We start from the raw sequence: 16,526 nt of genomic DNA, 5'->3' as shown, positions 1-16,526 counted from the left end.
TGACTGAGCGCCTCCAGGAGAGAGGCCCAAGCAAGACGTGCCCCAAGGAGCGTCTTGCCACGTGTCAACACTGGGTCTGACTGAGCGCCTCCAGGAGAGAGGCCCAAGCAAGACGCGCCCCGAGGAGCGTCGGGCCACATGTCACTACTCAGTCTGACTGAGCGCCTCCAGGAGAGAGGCCCAAGCAAGACGCGCCCCGAGGAGCGTCTTGCCACATGTCAACAATGGGTCTGACTGAGGGCCTCCAGGAGAGAAGCCCAAGCAAGACGCGCCCCGAGGAGCGTCTTGCCACATGTCAACAATGGGTCTTACTGAGGGCCTCCAGGAGAAAAGCCCAAGCAAGACGCGCCCCGAGGAGCTTCTTGCCACATGTCAGCACTCGGTCTGACTGAGCGCCTCCAGGAGAGAGGCCCAAGCAAGACGCGCCCCGAGGAGCGTCTTGCCACGTGTCACCACTGGGTCTGACTGAGCGCCTCCAGGAGAGAGGCCCAAGCAAGACACGCCCCGAGGAGTGTCTTGCCACGTGTCAACACTGGGTCTGATTGAGGGCCTTCTGGAGAGAGGCCCAAGCAAGATGCGCCCCGAGGAGCGTCTTGCCACATGTCAACAATGGGTCTGACTGAGGGCCTCCAGGAGAGAGGCCCAAGCAAGACGCGCCCCGAGGAGCGTCAGGCCACATGTCACTACTCAGTCTGACTGAGCGCCTCCAGGAGAGAGGCCCAAGCAAGACGCGCCCCGAGGAACGTCTTGCCACGTGTCACCACTGGGTCTGACTGAGTTCCTCCAGGAGAGAGGCCCAAGTAAGACGCGCCCCGAGGAGCGTCTTGTCACATGTCAACACTGGGTCTGACTGAGCACCTCCAGGCGAGAGGCCCAAGCAAGAAGCGCCCCGAGGAGCGTCTTGCCAAATGTCAGCACTGGGTCTGACTGAGCGCCTCCAGGAGAGAGGCCCAAGCAAGACGCGCCCCGAGGAGCGTCAGGCCACATGTCACTACCCAGTCTGACTGAGCGCCTCCAGGAGAGAGGCCCAAGCAAGACGCGCCCCGAGGAACGTCTTGCCACGTGTCAACACTGGGTCTGATTGAGGGCCTTCTGGAGAGAGGCCCAAGCAAGATGCGCCCCTAGGAGCGTCTTGCCACATGTCAACAATGGGTCTGACTGAGGGCCTCCAGGAGAGAAGCCCAAGCAAGACGCGCCCCGAGGAGCGTCTTGCCACATGTCAACAATGGGTCTTAATGATGGCCTCCAGGAGAGAAGCCCAAACAAGACGCACCCCGAGGAGCTTCTTGCCACATGTCAGCAGTCGGTCTGACTGAGCGCCTCCAGGAGAGAGGCCAAAGCAAGACGCGCCCCGAGGAGCGTCTTGCCACCTGTCAACACTGGGTCTTATTGAGGGCCTTCTGGAGAGAGGCCCAAGCAAGACGCGGCCTGAGGAGCGTCTTGCCACATGTCAACAATGGGTCTGACTGAGGGCCTCCAGGAGAGAAGCCCAAGCAAGACACGCCCCGAGGAGCGTCTTGCCTCATGTCAACAATGGGTCTTACTGAGGGCCTCCAGGAGAGAGGCCAAAGCAAGACGCGTCCCGAGGAACGTCTTGACACATGTCAACACTGGGTCTGACAGAGGGCCACCATGAGAGAGGCCCAAGCAAGACGCGCCCCGATGAGTGTCTTGCCACATGTGAACACTGTGTCTGACTGAGCGCCTCCAGCAGAGAGGCCCAAGCAAGATGCGCCCCGAGGAGCGTCTTGCCACGTGTCAACACTGGGTCTGACTGAGCGCCTCCAGGAGAGAGGCCCAAGCAAGACGCGCCCCGAGGAGCGTCTTGCCACATGTCACCACTGGGTCTGACTGAGCGCCTCCAGGAGAGAGGCCCAAGCAAGACGCGCCCCGAGGGGCGTCTTGCCACATGTCAACAATGGGTCTGACTGAGGGCCTCCAGGAGAGAAGCCCAATCAAGACGCGCCCGGAGGAGCGTCTTGCCACATGTCATCACTGGGTCTGACGGAGGGCCTCCTGGAGAGAGGCCCTAGCAAGACGCGCCCCGAGGAGCGTCTTGCCACATGTCACCTCTGGTTCTGACTGAGCGCCTCCAGGAGAGAGGCCCAAGCAAGACGCGCCCCGAGGAGCGTCTTGCCACCTGTCAACACTGGGTCTTATTGAGGGCCTTCTGGAGAGAGGCCCAAGCAAGATGCGCCCCGAGGAGCGTCTTGCCACATGTCAACAATGGGTCTGACTGAGGGCCTCCAGGAGAGAGGCCCAAGCAAGACGCGCCCCGAGGAGCGTCAGGCCACATGTCACTACTCAGTCTGACTGAGCGCCTCCAGGAGAGAGGCCCAAGCAAGACGCGCCCCGAGGAACGTCTTGCCACGTGTCACCACTGGGTCTGACTGAGCGCCTCCAGGAGAGAGGCCCAAGTAAGACGCGCCCCGAGGAGCGTCTTGTCACATGTCAACACTGGGTCTGACTGAGCACCTCCAGGCGAGAGGCCCAAGCAAGAAGCGCCCCGAGGAGCGTCTTGCCAAATGTCAGCACTGGGTCTGACTGAGCGCCTCCAGGAGAGAGGCCCAAGCAAGACGCGCCCCGAGGAGCGTCAGGCCACATGTCACTACTCAGTCTGACTGAGCGCCTCCAGGAGAGAGGCCCAAGCAAGACGCGCCCCGAGGAACGTCTTGCCACGTGTCAACACTGGGTCTGATTGAGGGCCTTCTGGAGAGAGGCCCAAGCAAGATGCGCCCCTAGGAGCGTCTTGCCACATGTCAACAATGGGTCTGACTGAGGGCCTCCAGGAGAGAAGCCCAAGCAAGACGCGCCCCGAGGAGCGTCTTGCCACATGTCAACAATGGGTCTTAATGATGGCCTCCAGGAGAGAAGCCCAAACAAGACGCACCCCGAGGAGCTTCTTGCCACATGTCAACAATGGGTCTGACTGAGGGCCTCCAGGAGAGAAGCCCAAGCAAGACACGCCCCGAGGAGCGTCTTGCCTCATGTCAACAATGGGTCTTACTGAGGGCCTCCAGGAGAGAGGCCAAAGCAAGACGCGTCCCGAGGAGCGTCTTGACACATGTCAACACTGGGTCTGACAGAGGGCCACCATGAGAGAGGCCCAAGCAAGACGCGCCCCGATGAGTGTCTTGCCACATGTGAACACTGTGTCTGACTGAGCGCCTCCAGCAGAGAGGCCCAAGCAAGATGCGCCCCGAGGAGCGTCTTGCCACGTGTCAACACTGGGTCTGACTGAGCGCCTCCAGGAGAGAGGCCCAAGCAAGACGCGCCCCGAGGAGCGTCTTGCCACATGTCACCACTGGGTCTGACTGAGCGCCTCCAGGAGAGAGGCCCAAGCAAGACGCGCCCCGAGGGGCGTCTTGCCACATGTCAACAATGGGTCTGACTGAGGGCCTCCAGGAGAGAAGCCCAATCAAGACGCGCCCGGAGGAGCGTCTTGCCACATGTCATCACTGGGTCTGACGGAGGGCCTCCTGGAGAGAGGCCCTAGCAAGACGCGCCCCGAGGAGCGTCTTGCCACATGTCACCTCTGGTTCTGACTGAGCGCCTCCAGGAGAGAGGCCCAAGCAAGACGCGCCCCGAGGAGCGTCTTGCCACATGTCAACACTGGGTCTGACTGAGCGCCTCCAGGAGAGAGGCCCAAGCAAGACACGCCCCGAGGAGTGTCTTGCCATGTGTCAACACTGGGTCTGATTGAGGGCCTTCTGGAGAGAGGCCCAAGCAAGATGCGCCCCGAGGAGCGTCTTGCCACATGTCAACAATGGGTCTGACTGAGGGCCTCCAGGAGAGAGGCCCAAGCAAGACGAGCCCCGAGGAGCGTCAGGCCACATGTCACTACTCAGTCTGACTGAGCGCCTCCAGGAGAGAGGCCCAAGCAAGACGCGCCCCGAGGAACGTCTTGCCACGTGTCAACACTGGGTCTGATTGAGGGCCTTCTGCAGAGAGGCCCAAGCAAGATGCGCCCCGAGGAGCGTCTTGCCACATGTCAACAATGGGTCTGACTGAGGGCCTCCAGGAGAGAAGCCCAAGCAAGACGCTCCCCGAGGAGCTTCTTGCCACATGTAAGCAATCGGTCTGACTGAGCGCCTCCAGGAGAGAGGCCAAAGCAAGATGCGCTCGGAGGAGTGTCTTGCCACATGTCAACAATGGGTCTGACTGAGCGCCTCCAGGAGAGAGGCCCAAGCAAGACGTGCCCCAAGGAGCGTCTTGCCACGTGTCAACACTGGGTCTGACTGAGCGCCTCCAGGAGAGAGGCCCAAGCAAGACGCGCCCCGAGGAGCGTCGGGCCACATGTCACTACTCAGTCTGACTGAGCGCCTCCAGGAGAGAGGCCCAAGCAAGACGCGCCCCGAGGAGCGTCTTGCCACATGTCAACAATGGGTCTGACTGAGGGCCTCCAGGAGAGAAGCCCAAGCAAGACGCGCCCCGAGGAGCGTCTTGCCACATGTTAACAATGGGTCTTACTGAGGGCCTCCAGGAGAAAAGCCCAAGCAAGACGCGCCCCGAGGAGCTTCTTGCCACATGTCAGCACTCGGTCTGACTGAGCGCCTCCAGGAGAGAGGCCCAAGCAAGACGCGCCCCGAGGAGCGTCTTGCCACGTGTCACCACTGGGTCTGACTGAGCGCCTCCAGGAGAGAGGCCCAAGCAAGACACGCCCCGAGGAGTGTCTTGCCACGTGTCAACACTGGGTCTGATTGAGGGCCTTCTGGAGAGAGGCCCAAGCAAGATGCGCCCCGAGGAGCGTCTTGCCACATGTCAACAATGGGTCTGACTGAGGGCCTCCAGGAGAGAGGCCCAAGCAAGACGCGCCCCGAGGAGCGTCAGGCCACATGTCACTACTCAGTCTGACTGAGCGCCTCCAGGAGAGAGGCCCAAGCAAGACGCGCCCCGAGGAACGTCTTGCCACGTGTCACCACTGGGTCTGACTGAGCGCCTCCAGGAGAGAGGCCCAAGTAAGACGCGCCCCGAGGAGCGTCTTGTCACATGTCAACACTGGGTCTGACTGAGCACCTCCAGGCGAGAGGCCCAAGCAAGAAGCGCCCCGAGGAGCGTCTTGCCAAATGTCAACACTGGGTCTGACTGAGCGCCTCCAGGAGAGAGGCCCAAGCAAGACGCGCCCCGAGGAGCGTCAGGCCACATGTCACTACTCAGTCTGACTGAGCGCCTCCAGGAGAGAGGCCAAAGCAAGACTCGCCCCGAGGAGCGTCTTGCCACCTGTCAACACTGGGTCTTATTGAGGGCCTTCTGGAGAGAGGCCCAAGCAAGACGCGGCCTGAGGAGCGTCTTGCCACATGTCAACAATGGGTCTGACTGAGGGCCTCCAGGAGAGAAGCCCAAGCAAGACACGCCCAGAGGAGCGTCTTGCCACATGTCAACAATGGGTCTTACTGAGGGCCTCCAGGAGAGAGGCCAAAGCAAGACGCGCCCCGAGGAGCATCTTGACACATGTCAACACTGGGTCTGACAGAGGGCCACCATGAGAGAAGCCCCAGCAAGACGCGCCCCGATGAGCGTCTTGCCACATGTCAGCACTCGGTCTGACTGAGCGCCTCCAGGAGAGTGGCCCAAGCAAGACGCGCCCCGAGGAGCGTCTTGCCACATGTCAACAATGGGTCTGACTGAGGGCCTCCAGGAGAGAAGCCATATCAAGACGCGCCCCGAGGAGCGTCTTGCCATATGTCAACACTGGGTCTGACTGAGCGCCTCCAGGAGAGAGGCCCAAGCAAGACGCGCCCGGAGGAGCGTCTTGCCACATGTCAACACTGGGTCTGACGGAGGGCCTCCAGGAGAGAGGCCCTAGCAAGACGCGCCCCGAGGAGCGTCTTGCCACATGTCACCTCTGGTTCTGACTGAGCGCCTCCAGGAGAGAGGCCCAAGCAAGACGCGCCCCGAGGAGCGTCTTGCCACATGTCAACACTGGGTCTGCCTGAGCGCCTCCAGGAGAGAGGCCCAAGCAAGACTCGCCCCGAGGAGTGTCTTGCCACTTGTCAACACTGGGTCTGATTGAGGGCCTTCTGGAGAGATGCCCAAGCAAGATGCGCCCCGAGGAGCGTCTTGCCACATGTCAACAATGGGTCTGACTGAGGGCCTCCAGGAGAGAGGCCCAAGCAAGACGCGCCCCAAGGAGCGTCAGGCCACATGTCACTACTCAGTCTGACTGAGCGCCTCCAGGAGAGAGGCCCAAGCAAGACGCGCCCCGAGGAACGTCTTGCCACGTGTCAACACTGGGTCTGATTGAGGGCCTTCTGGAGAGAGGCCCAAGCAAGATGCGCCCCGAGGAGCGTCTTGCCACATGTCAACAATGGGTCTGACTGAGGGCCTCCAGGAGAGAAGCCCAAGCAAGACGCGCCCCGAGGAGCTTCTTGCCACATGTAAGCACTCGGTCTGACTGAGCACCTCCAGGAGAGAGGCCAAAGCAAGATGCGCTCGGAGGAGTGTATTGCCACATGTCAACAATGGGTCTGACTGAGCGCCTCCAGGAGAGAGGCCCAAGCAAGACGTGCCCCAAGGAGCGTCTTGCCACGTGTCAACACTGGGTCTGATTGAGGGCCTTCTGGAGAGAGGCCCAAGCAAGATGCGCCCCGAGGAGCGTCTTGCCACATGTAAACAATGGGTCTGACTGAGGGCCTCCAGGAGAGAAGCCCAAGCAAGACGCGCCCCGAGGAGCGTCTTGCCACATGACATCACTGGGTCTGACAGAGGGCCTCCAGGAGAGAGGCCCCAGCAATACGCGCCCCGAGGAGCGTCTTGCCTTATGTCAGCACTCGGTCTGACTGAGCGCCTCCAGGAGAGAGGCCCAAGCAAGATGCGCCCGGAGGAGTGTCTTGCCACATGTCAACACTGGGTCTGACAGAGGGCCTCCAGGAGAGAGGCCCAAGCAAGACGCGCCCCGAGGAGCGTCTTGCCACATGTCACCTCTGGTTCTGACTGAGCGCCTCCAGGAGAGAGGCCCAAGCAAGACGTGCCCCGAGGAGCGTCTTGCCACATGTCAGCACTGGGTCTGACTGAGCGCCTCCAGGAGAGAGGCCCAAGCAAGACGCGCCCCGAGGAGCGTCTTGCCACATGTCAGCACTGGGTCTGACTGAGCGCCTCCAGGAGAGAGTCCCCAGCAAGACGCGTCCCGAGGAGTGTCTTGCCTTATGTCAGCACTCGGTCTGACTGAGCGCCTCCAGGAGAGAGGCCCAAGCAAGACGCGCCCCGAGGAGCGTCTTGCCACATGTCAACAATGGGTCTGACTGAGGGCCTCAAGGAGAGAAGCCCAATCAAGACACGCCCCGAGGAGCGTCTTGCCACATGTCAACACTGGGTCTGACTGAGCGCCTCCAGGAGAGAGGCCCAAGCAAGACGCGTCCGGAGGAGCGTCTTGCCACATGTCAACACTGGGTCTGACAGAGGGCTTCCAGGAGAGAGGCCCAAGCAAGACGCGCCCTGAGGAGCGTCTTGCCACATGTCACCTCTGGTTCTGACTGAGCGCCTCCAGGAGAGAGGCCCAAGCAAGACGCGCCCCGAGGAGAATCTTGCCACATGTCAACAATGGGTCTGACTGAGGGCCTCCAGGAGAGAAGCCCAAGCAAGACGCGCCCCGAGGAGCGTCTTGACACATGTCAACACTGGGTCTGACAAGGGCCTCCAGGAGAGAGGCCCAAGCAAGACGCGCCCCGAGGAGTGTCTTGCCACATGTCACCACTGGGTCTGACTGAGCCCCTCCAGGAGAGAGGCCCAAGCAAGACGCGCCCCGAGGAGCGTCAGGCCACATGTCACTACTCAGTCTGACTGAGCGCCTCCAGGAGAGAGGCCCAAGCAAGACGCGCCCCGAGGAACGTCTTGCCACGTGTCAACACTGGGTCTGATTGAGGGCCTTCTGGAGAGAGGCCCAAGCAAGATGCGCCCCGAGGAGCGTCTTGCCACATGTCAACAATGGGTCTGACTGAGGGCCTCCAGGAGAGAAGCCCAAGCAAGACGCTCCCCGAGGAGCTTCTTGCCAATTGTAAGCAATCGGTCTGACTGAGCGCCTCCAGGAGAGAGGCCAAAGCAAGATGCGCTCGGAGGAGTGTCTTGCCACATGTCAACAATGGGTCTGACTGAGCGCCTCCAGGAGAGAGGCCCAAGCAAGACGTGCCCCAAGGAGCGTCTTGCCACGTGTCAACACTGGGTCTGACTGAGCGCCTCCAGGAGAGAGGCCCAAGCAAGACGCGCCCCGAGGAGCGTCTTGCCACATGTCAACAATGGGTCTGACTGAGGGCCTCCAGGAGAGAAGCCCAAGCAAGACGCGCCCCGAGGAGCGTCTTGCCACATGTCAACAATGGGTCTTACTGAGGGCCTCCAGGAGAAAAGCCCAAGCAAGACGCGCCCCGAGGAGCTTCTTGCCACATGTCAGCACTCGGTCTGACTGAGCGCCTCCAGGAGAGAGGCCCAAGCAAGACGCGCCCCGAGGAGCGTCTTGCCACGTGTCACCACTGGGTCTGACTGAGCGCCTCCAGGAGAGAGGCCCAAGCAAGACACGCCCCGAGGAGTGTCTTGCCACGTGTCAACACTGGGTCTGATTGAGGGCCTTCTGGAGAGAGGCCCAAGCAAGATGCGCCCCGAGGAGCATCTTGCCACATGTCACCAATGGGTCTGACTGAGGGCCTCCAGGAGAGAGGCCCAAGCAAGACGCGCCCCGAGGAGCGTCAGGCCACATGTCACTACTCAGTCTGACTGAGCGCCTCCAGGAGAGAGGCCCAAGCAAGACGCGCCCCGAGGAACGTCTTGCCACGTGTCACCACTGGGTCTGACTGAGCGCCTCCAGGAGAGAGGCCCAAGTAAGACGCGCCCCGAGGAGCGTCTTGTCACATGTCAACACTGGGTCTGACTGAGCACCTCCAGGCGAGAGGCCCAAGCAAGAAGCGCCCCGAGGAGCGTCTTGCCAAATGTCAACACTGGGTCTGACTGAGCGCCTCCAGGAGAGAGGCCCAAGCAAGACGCGCACCGAGGAGCGTCAGGCCACATGTCACTACTCAGTCTGACTGAGCGCCTCCAGGAGAGAGGCCCAAGCAAGACGCGCCCCGAGGAACGTCTTGCCACGTGTCAACACTGGGTCTGATTGAGGGCCTTCTGGAGAGAGGCCCAAGCAAGATGCGCCCCTAGGAGCGTCTTGCCACATGTCAACAATGGGTCTGACTGAGGGCCTCCAGGAGAGAAGCCCAAGCAAGACGCGCCCCGAGGAGCGTCTTGCCACATGTCAACAATGGGTCTTAATGATGGCCTCCAGGAGAGAAGCCCAAACAAGACGCACCCCGAGGAGCTTCTTGCCACATGTCAGCAGTCGGTCTGACTGAGCGCCTCCAGGAGAGAGGCCAAAGCAAGACGCGCCCCGAGGAGCGTCTTGCCACCTGTCAACACTGGGTCTTATTGAGGGCCTTCTGGAGAGAGGCCCAAGCAAGACGCGGCCTGAGGAGCGTCTTGCCACATGTCAACACTGGGTCTGACTGAGCGCCTCCAGGAGAGAGGCCCAAGCAAGACGCGCCCCGAGGAGCGTCTTGCCACATGTCACCACTGGGTCTGACTGAGCGCCTCCAGCAGAGAGGCCCAAGCAAGATGCGCCCCGAGGAGCGTCTTGCCACGTGTCAACACTGGGTCTGACTGAGCGCCTCCAGGAGAGAGGCCCAAGCAAGACGCGCCCCGAGGAGCGTCTTGCCACATGTCACCACTGGGTCTGACTGAACGCCTCTAGGAGTGAGGCCCAAGCAAGACGAGCCCCGAGGAGCGTCTTGCCACTTGTCAACACTGGGTCTGACTGAGTGCCTCCATGAGAGAAGCCCCAGCAAGACGCGCCCCGATGAGCGTCTTGCCACATGTCAGCACTCGGTCTGACTGAGCGCCTCCAGGAGAGTGGCCCAAGCAAGACGCGCCCCGAGGAGCGTCTTGCCACATGTCAACAATGGGTCTGACTGAGGGCCTCCAGGAGAGAAGCCATATCAAGACGCGCCCCGAGGAGCGTCTTGCCATATGTCAACACTGGGTCTGACTGAGCGCCTCCAGGAGAGAGGCCCAAGCAAGACGCGCCCGGAGGAGCGTCTTGCCACATGTCAACACTGGGTCTGACGGAGGGCCTCCAGGAGAGAGGCCCTAGCAAGACGCGCCCCGAGGAGCGTCTTGCCACATGTCACCTCTGGTTCTGACTGAGCGCCTCCAGGAGAGAGGCCCAAGCAAGACGCGCCCCGAGGAGCGTCTTGCCACATGTCAACACTGGGTCTGCCTGAGCGCCTCCAGGAGAGAGGCCCAAGCAAGACTCGCCCCGAGGAGTGTCTTGCCACTTGTCAACACTGGGTCTGATTGAGGGCCTTCTGGAGAGAGGCCCAAGCAAGATGCGCCCCGAGGAGCGTCTTGCCACATGCCAACAATGGGTCTGACTGAGGGCCTCCAGGAGAGAGGCCCAAGCAAGACGGGCCCCAAGGAGCGTCAGGCCACATGTCACTACTCAGTCTGACTGAGCGCCTCCAGGAGAGAGGCCCAAGCAAGATGCGCCCCGAGGAGCGTCTTGCCACATGTCAACAATGGGTCTGACTGAGGGCCTCCAGGAGAGAAGCCCAAGCAAGATGCGCCCCGAGGAACGTCTTGCCATATGTCAACAATGGGTCTGACTGAGGGCCTCCAGGAGAGAGGCCCAAGCAAGACGCGCCCCGAGGAGCGTCAGGCCACATGTCACTACTCAGTCTGACTGAGTGCCTCCAGGAGAGAGGCCCAAGCAAGACGCGCCCCGAGGAACGTCTTGCCACGTGTCACCACTGGGTCTGACTGAGCGCCTCCAGGAGAGAGGCCCAAGTAAGACGCGCCCCGAGGAGCGTCTTGTCACATGTCAACACTGGGTCTGACTGAGCACCTCCAGGCGAGAGGCCCAAGCAAGAAGCGCCCCGAGGAGCATCTTGCCAAATGTCAACACTGGGTCTGACTGAGCGCCTCCAGGAGAGAGGCCCAAGCAAGACGCGCCCCGAGGAGCGTCAGGCCACATGTCACTACTCAGTCTGACTGAGCGCCTCCAGGAGAGAGGCCCAAGCAAGACGCGCCCCGAGGAACGTCTTGCCACGTGTCAACACTGGGTCTGATTGAGGGCCTTCTGGAGAGAGGCCCAAGCAAGATGCGCCCCTAGGAGCGTCTTGCCACATGTCAACAATGGGTCTGACTGAGGGCCTCCAGGAGAGAAGCCCAAGCAAGACGCGCCCCGAGGAGCGTCTTGCCACATGTCAACAATGGGTCTTAATGATGGCCTCCAGGAGAGAAGCCCAAACAAGACGCACCCCGAGGAGCTTCTTGCCACATGTCAGCAGTCGGTCTGACTGAGCGCCTCCAGGAGAGAGGCCAAAGCAAGACGCGCCCCGAGGAGCGTCTTGCCACGTGTCAACACTGGGTCTTATTGAGGGCCTTCTGGAGAGAGGCCCAAGCAAGACGCGGCCTGAGGAGCGTCTTGCCACATGTCAACAATGGGTCTGACTGAGGGCCTCCAGGAGAGAAGACCAAGCAAGACACGCCCCGAGGAGCGTCTTGCCACATGTCAACAATGGGTCTTACTGAGGGCCTCCAGGAGAGAGGCAAAAGCAAGACGCGCCCCGAGGAGCGTCTTGACACATGTCAACACTGGGTCTGACAGAGGGCCACCATGAGAGAGGCCCAAGCAAGACGCGCCCCGAGGAGCGTCTTGCCACATGTCAACACTGGGTCTGCCTGAGCGCCTCCAGGAGAGAGGCCCAAGCAAGACTCGCCCCGAGGAGTGTCTTGCCACTTGTCAACACTGGGTCTGATTGAGGGCCTTCTGGAGAGAGGCCCAAGCAAGATGCGCCCCGAGGAGCGTCTTGCCACATGTCAACAATGGGTCTGACTGAGGGCCTCCAGGAGAGAGGCCCAAGCAAGACGAGCCCCAAGGAGCGTCAGGCCACATGTCACTACTCAGTCTGACTGAGCGCCTCCAGGAGAGAGGCCCAAGCAAGATGCGCCCCGAGGAACGTCTTGCCACGTGTCAACACTGGGTCTGATTGAGGGCCTTCTGCAGAGAGGCCCAAGCAAGATGCGCCCCGAGGAGAATCTTGCCACACGTCAACAATGGGTCTGACTGAGGGCCTCCAGGAGAGAAGACAAAGCAAGACGCGCCCCGAGGAGCTTCTTGCCACATGTAAGCACTCGGTCTGACTGAGCACCTCCAGGAGAGAGGCCAAAGCAAGATGCGCTCGGAGGAGTGTATTGCCACATGTCAACAATGGGTCTGACTGAGCGCCTCCAGGAGAGAGGCCCAAGCAAGACGTGCCCCAAGGAGCGTCTTGCCACGTGTCAACACTGGGTCTGATCGAGGGCCTTCTGGAGAGAGGCCCAAGCAAGATGCGCCCCGAGGAGCGTCTTGCCACATGTAAACAATGGGTCTGACTGAGGGCCTCCAGGAGAGAAGCCCAAGCAAGACGCGCACCGAGGAGCGTCTTGCCACATGTCAGCAGTCGGTCTGACTGAGCGCCTCCAGGAGAGAGGCCAAAGCAAGACGCGCCCCGAGGAGCGTCTTGCCACGTGTCAACACTGGGTCTTATTGAGGGCCTTCTGGAGAGAGGCCCAAGCAAGACGCGGCCTGAGGAGCGTCTTGCCACATGTCAACAATGGGTCTGACTGAGGGCCTCCAGGAGAGAAGCCCAAGCAAGACACGCCCCGAGGAGCGTCTTGCCACATGTCAACAATGGGTCTTACTGAGGGCCTCCAGGAGAGAGGCCAAAGCAAGACGCGCCCCGAGGAGCGTCTTGACACATGTCAACACTGGGTCTGACAGAGGGCCACCATGAGAGAGGCCCAAGCAAGACGCGCCCCGATGAGTGTCTTGCCACATGTGAACACTGGGTCTGACTGAGCGCCTCCAGCAGAGAGGCCCAAGCAAGATGCGCCCCGAGGAGCGTCTTGCCACGCGTCAACACTGGGTCTGACTGAGCGCCTCCAGGATAGAGGCCCAAGCAAGACGTGCCCCGAGGAGCGTCTTGCCACATGTCACCACTGGGTCTGACTGAGCGCCTCCAGGAGAGAGGCCCAAGCAAGACGCGCCCCGAGGAGCGTCTTGCCACGTGTCACCACTGGGTCTGACTGAACGCCTCCAGGAGAGAGGCCCAAGCAAGACGAGCCCCGAGGAGCGTCTTGCCACATGTCAACACTGGGTCTGACTGAGTGCCTCCATGAGAGAAGCCCCAGCAAGACGCGCCCCGAGAAGCGTCTTGCCACATGTCAGCACTCGGTCTGACTGAGCGCCTCCAGGAGAGTGGCCCAAGCAAGACGCGCCCCGAGGAGCGTCTTGCCACATGTCAACAATGGGTCTGACTGAGGGCCTCCAGGAGAGAAGCCATATCAAGACGTGCCCCGAGGAGCGTCTTGCCATATGTCAACACTGGGTCTGACTGAGCGCCTCCAGGAGAGAGGCCCAAGCAAGACGCGCCCGGAGGAGCTTCTTGCCACATGTCAACACTGGGTCTGACGGAGGGCCTCCAGGAGAGAGGCCCTAGCAAGACGCTCCCCGAGGAACGTCTTGCCACATGTCACCTCTGGTTCTGACTGAGCGCCTCCAGGAGAGAGGCCCAAGCAAGACGCGCCCCGAGGAGCGTCTTGCCACATGTCAACACTGGGTCTGCCTGAGCGCCTCCAGGAGAGAGGCCCAAGCAAGACTCGCCCCGAGGAGTGTCTTGCCACTTGTCAACACTGGGTCTGATTGAGGGCCTTCTGGAGAGAGGCCCAAGCAAGATGCGCCCCGAGGAGCGTCTTGCCACATGTCAACAATGGGTCTGACTGAGGGCCTCCAGGAGAGAGGCCCAAGCAAGACGCGCCCCAAGGAGCGTCAGGCCACATGTCACTACTCAGTCTGACTGAGCGCCTCCAGGAGAGAGGCCCAAGCAAGATGCGCCCCGAGGAACGTCTTGCCACGTGTCAACACTGTGTCTGATTGAGGGCCTTCTGGAGAGAGGCCCAAGCAAGATGCGCCCCGAGGAGAATCTTGCCACACGTCAACAATGGGTCTGACTGAGGGCCTCCAGGAGAGAAGCCCAAGCAAGACGCGCCCCGAGGAGCTTCTTGCCACATGTAAGCACTCGGTCTGACTGAGCAATTCCAGGAGAGAGGCCAAAGCAAGATGCGCTCGGAGGAGTGTATTGCCACATGTCAACAATGGGTCTGACTGAGCGCCTCCAGGAGAGAGGCCCAAGCAAGACGTGCCCCAAGGAGCGTCTTGCCACGTGTCAACACTGGGTCTGATCGAGGGCCTTCTGGAGAGAGGCCCAAGCAAGATGCGCCCCGAGGAGCGTCTTGCCACATGTAAACAATGGGTCTGACTGAGGGCCTCCAGGAGAGAAGCCCAAGCAAGACGCGCACCGAGGAGCGTCTTGCCACATGTCAACAATGGGTCTTACTGAGGTCCTCCAGGAGAGAAGCCCAAGCAAGACGCACCCCGAGGAGCTTCTTGCCACATGTCAGCAGTCGGTCTGACTGAGCGCCTCCAGGAGAGAGGCCAAAGCAAGACGCGCCCCGAGGAGCGTCTTGCCACGTGTCAACACTGGGTCTTATTGAGGGCCTTCTGGAGAGAGGCCCAAGCAAGACGCGGCCTGAGGAGCGTCTTGCCACATGTCAACAATGGGTCTGACTGAGGGCCTCCAGGAGAGAAGCCCAAGCAAGACACGCCCCGAGGAGCGTCTTGCCACATGTCAACAATGGGTCTTACTGAGGGCCTCCAGGAGAGAGGCCAAAGCAAGACGCGCCCCGAGGAGCGTCTTGACACATGTCAACACTGGGTCTGACAGAGGGCCTCCTTGAGAGAGGCCCAAGCAAGACGCGCCCCGAGGAGTGTCTTGCCACATGTCAAAACTGGGTCTGACTGAGCGCCTCCAGCAGAGAGGCCCAAGCAAGATGCGCCCCGAGGAGCGACTTGCCACGTGTCAACACTGGGTCTGACTGAGCGCCTCCAGGAGAGAGGCCCAAGCAAGACGCGCCCCGAGGAGCGTCTTGCCACATGTCACTACTGAGGTCTGACTGAGCGCGTCCAGGAGAGAGGCCCAAGCAAGACGCACCCCGAGGAGCATCTTGCCACATGTCAAAAAGGGGTCTGACTGAGGGCCTCCAGGAGAGAAGCCCAAGCAAGACGCGCCCCGAGGAGCGTCTTGCCAGATGTCAACAATGGGTCTAACTGAGCGCCTCCAGGAGAGAGGCCCAAGCAAGATGCGCCCCGAGGAGCGTCTTGCCACATGTCAACACTGGGTCTGACTGAGCGCCTCCAGGCGAGAGGCCCAAGCAAGAAGCGTCCCGAGGAGCGTCTTGCCACATGTCAACACTGGGTCTGACTGAGCGCCTCCAGGAGAGAGGCCCAAGCAAGACGCGCCCCGAGGAGCGTCTTGCCACATGTCAGCACTGGGTCTGACTGAGCGCCTCCAGGAGAGAGTCCCCAGTAAGACGCGCCCCGAGGAGTGTCTTGCCTTATGTAAGCATTCGGTCTGACTGAGCGCCTCCAGGAGAGAGGCCCAAGCAAGACGCGCCCCGAGGAGCGTCTTGCCACATGTCAACAATGGGTCTGACTGAGGGCCTCCAGGAGAGAAGCCCAAACAAGACGCGCCCGGAGGAGCGTCTTGCCACATGTCATCACTGGGTCTGACGGAGGGCCTCCAGGAGAGAGGCCCCAGCAAGATGCGCCCCGAGGAGCGTCTTGCCACATGTCAACAATGGGTCTGACTGAGGGCCTCCAGGAGAGAGGCTCAAGCAAGACGCGCCCCGAGGAGCGTCAGGCGACATGTCACTACTCAGTCTGACTGAGCGCCTCCAGGAGAGAGGCCCAAGCAAGACGCGCCCCGAGGAGCGTCTTGCCACGTGTCACCACTGGGTCTGACTGAGCGCCTCCAGGAGAGAGGCCCAAGCAAGACGAGCCCCGAGGAGCGTCTTGCCACGTGTCAACACTGGGTCTGACTGAGTGCCTCCATGAGAGAAGCCCAAGCAAGAAGCGCCCCGAGGAGCATCTTGCCACATGTCACTACTCGGTCTGACTGAGCGCCTCCAGGAGAGAGGCCCAAGCAAGACGCACCCCGAGGAGCGTCTTGCCACATGTCAACAATGGGTCTGACTGAGGGCCTCCAGGAGAGAAGCCCCCAGCAAGACGCGCCACGAGGAGCGTCTTGCCACATGTCAACACTGGGTCTGACTGAGCGCCTCCAGGAGAGAGGCCCAAGCAAGACGCGCCCCGAGGAGCGTCTTGCCACATGTCAGCACTGGGTCTGACTGAGCGCCTCCAGGAGAGAGTCCCCAGCAAGACGCGCCCCGATGAGCGTCTTGCCTTATGTCAGCACTCGGTCTGACTGAGCGCCTCCAGGAGAGAGGCCCAAGCAAGACGCGCCCCGAGGGGCGTCTTGCCACATGTCAACAATGGGTCTGACTGAGGGCCTCCAGGAGAGAAGTCCAATCAAGACGCGCCCGGAGGAGCGTCTTGCCACATGTCATCACTGGGTCTGACGGAGGGCCTCCAGGAGAGAGGCCCTAGCAAGACGCGCCCCGAG

This window comes from Nothobranchius furzeri, chromosome 3 (genome assembly GCF_043380555.1).
Source record: "Nothobranchius furzeri strain GRZ-AD chromosome 3, NfurGRZ-RIMD1, whole genome shotgun sequence".
Classification (NCBI taxonomy): Eukaryota; Metazoa; Chordata; class Actinopteri; order Cyprinodontiformes; family Nothobranchiidae; genus Nothobranchius; species Nothobranchius furzeri.
The sequence above is the reverse complement of the archived record's forward strand: the minus strand, read 5'-3'. Positions refer to the sequence as shown.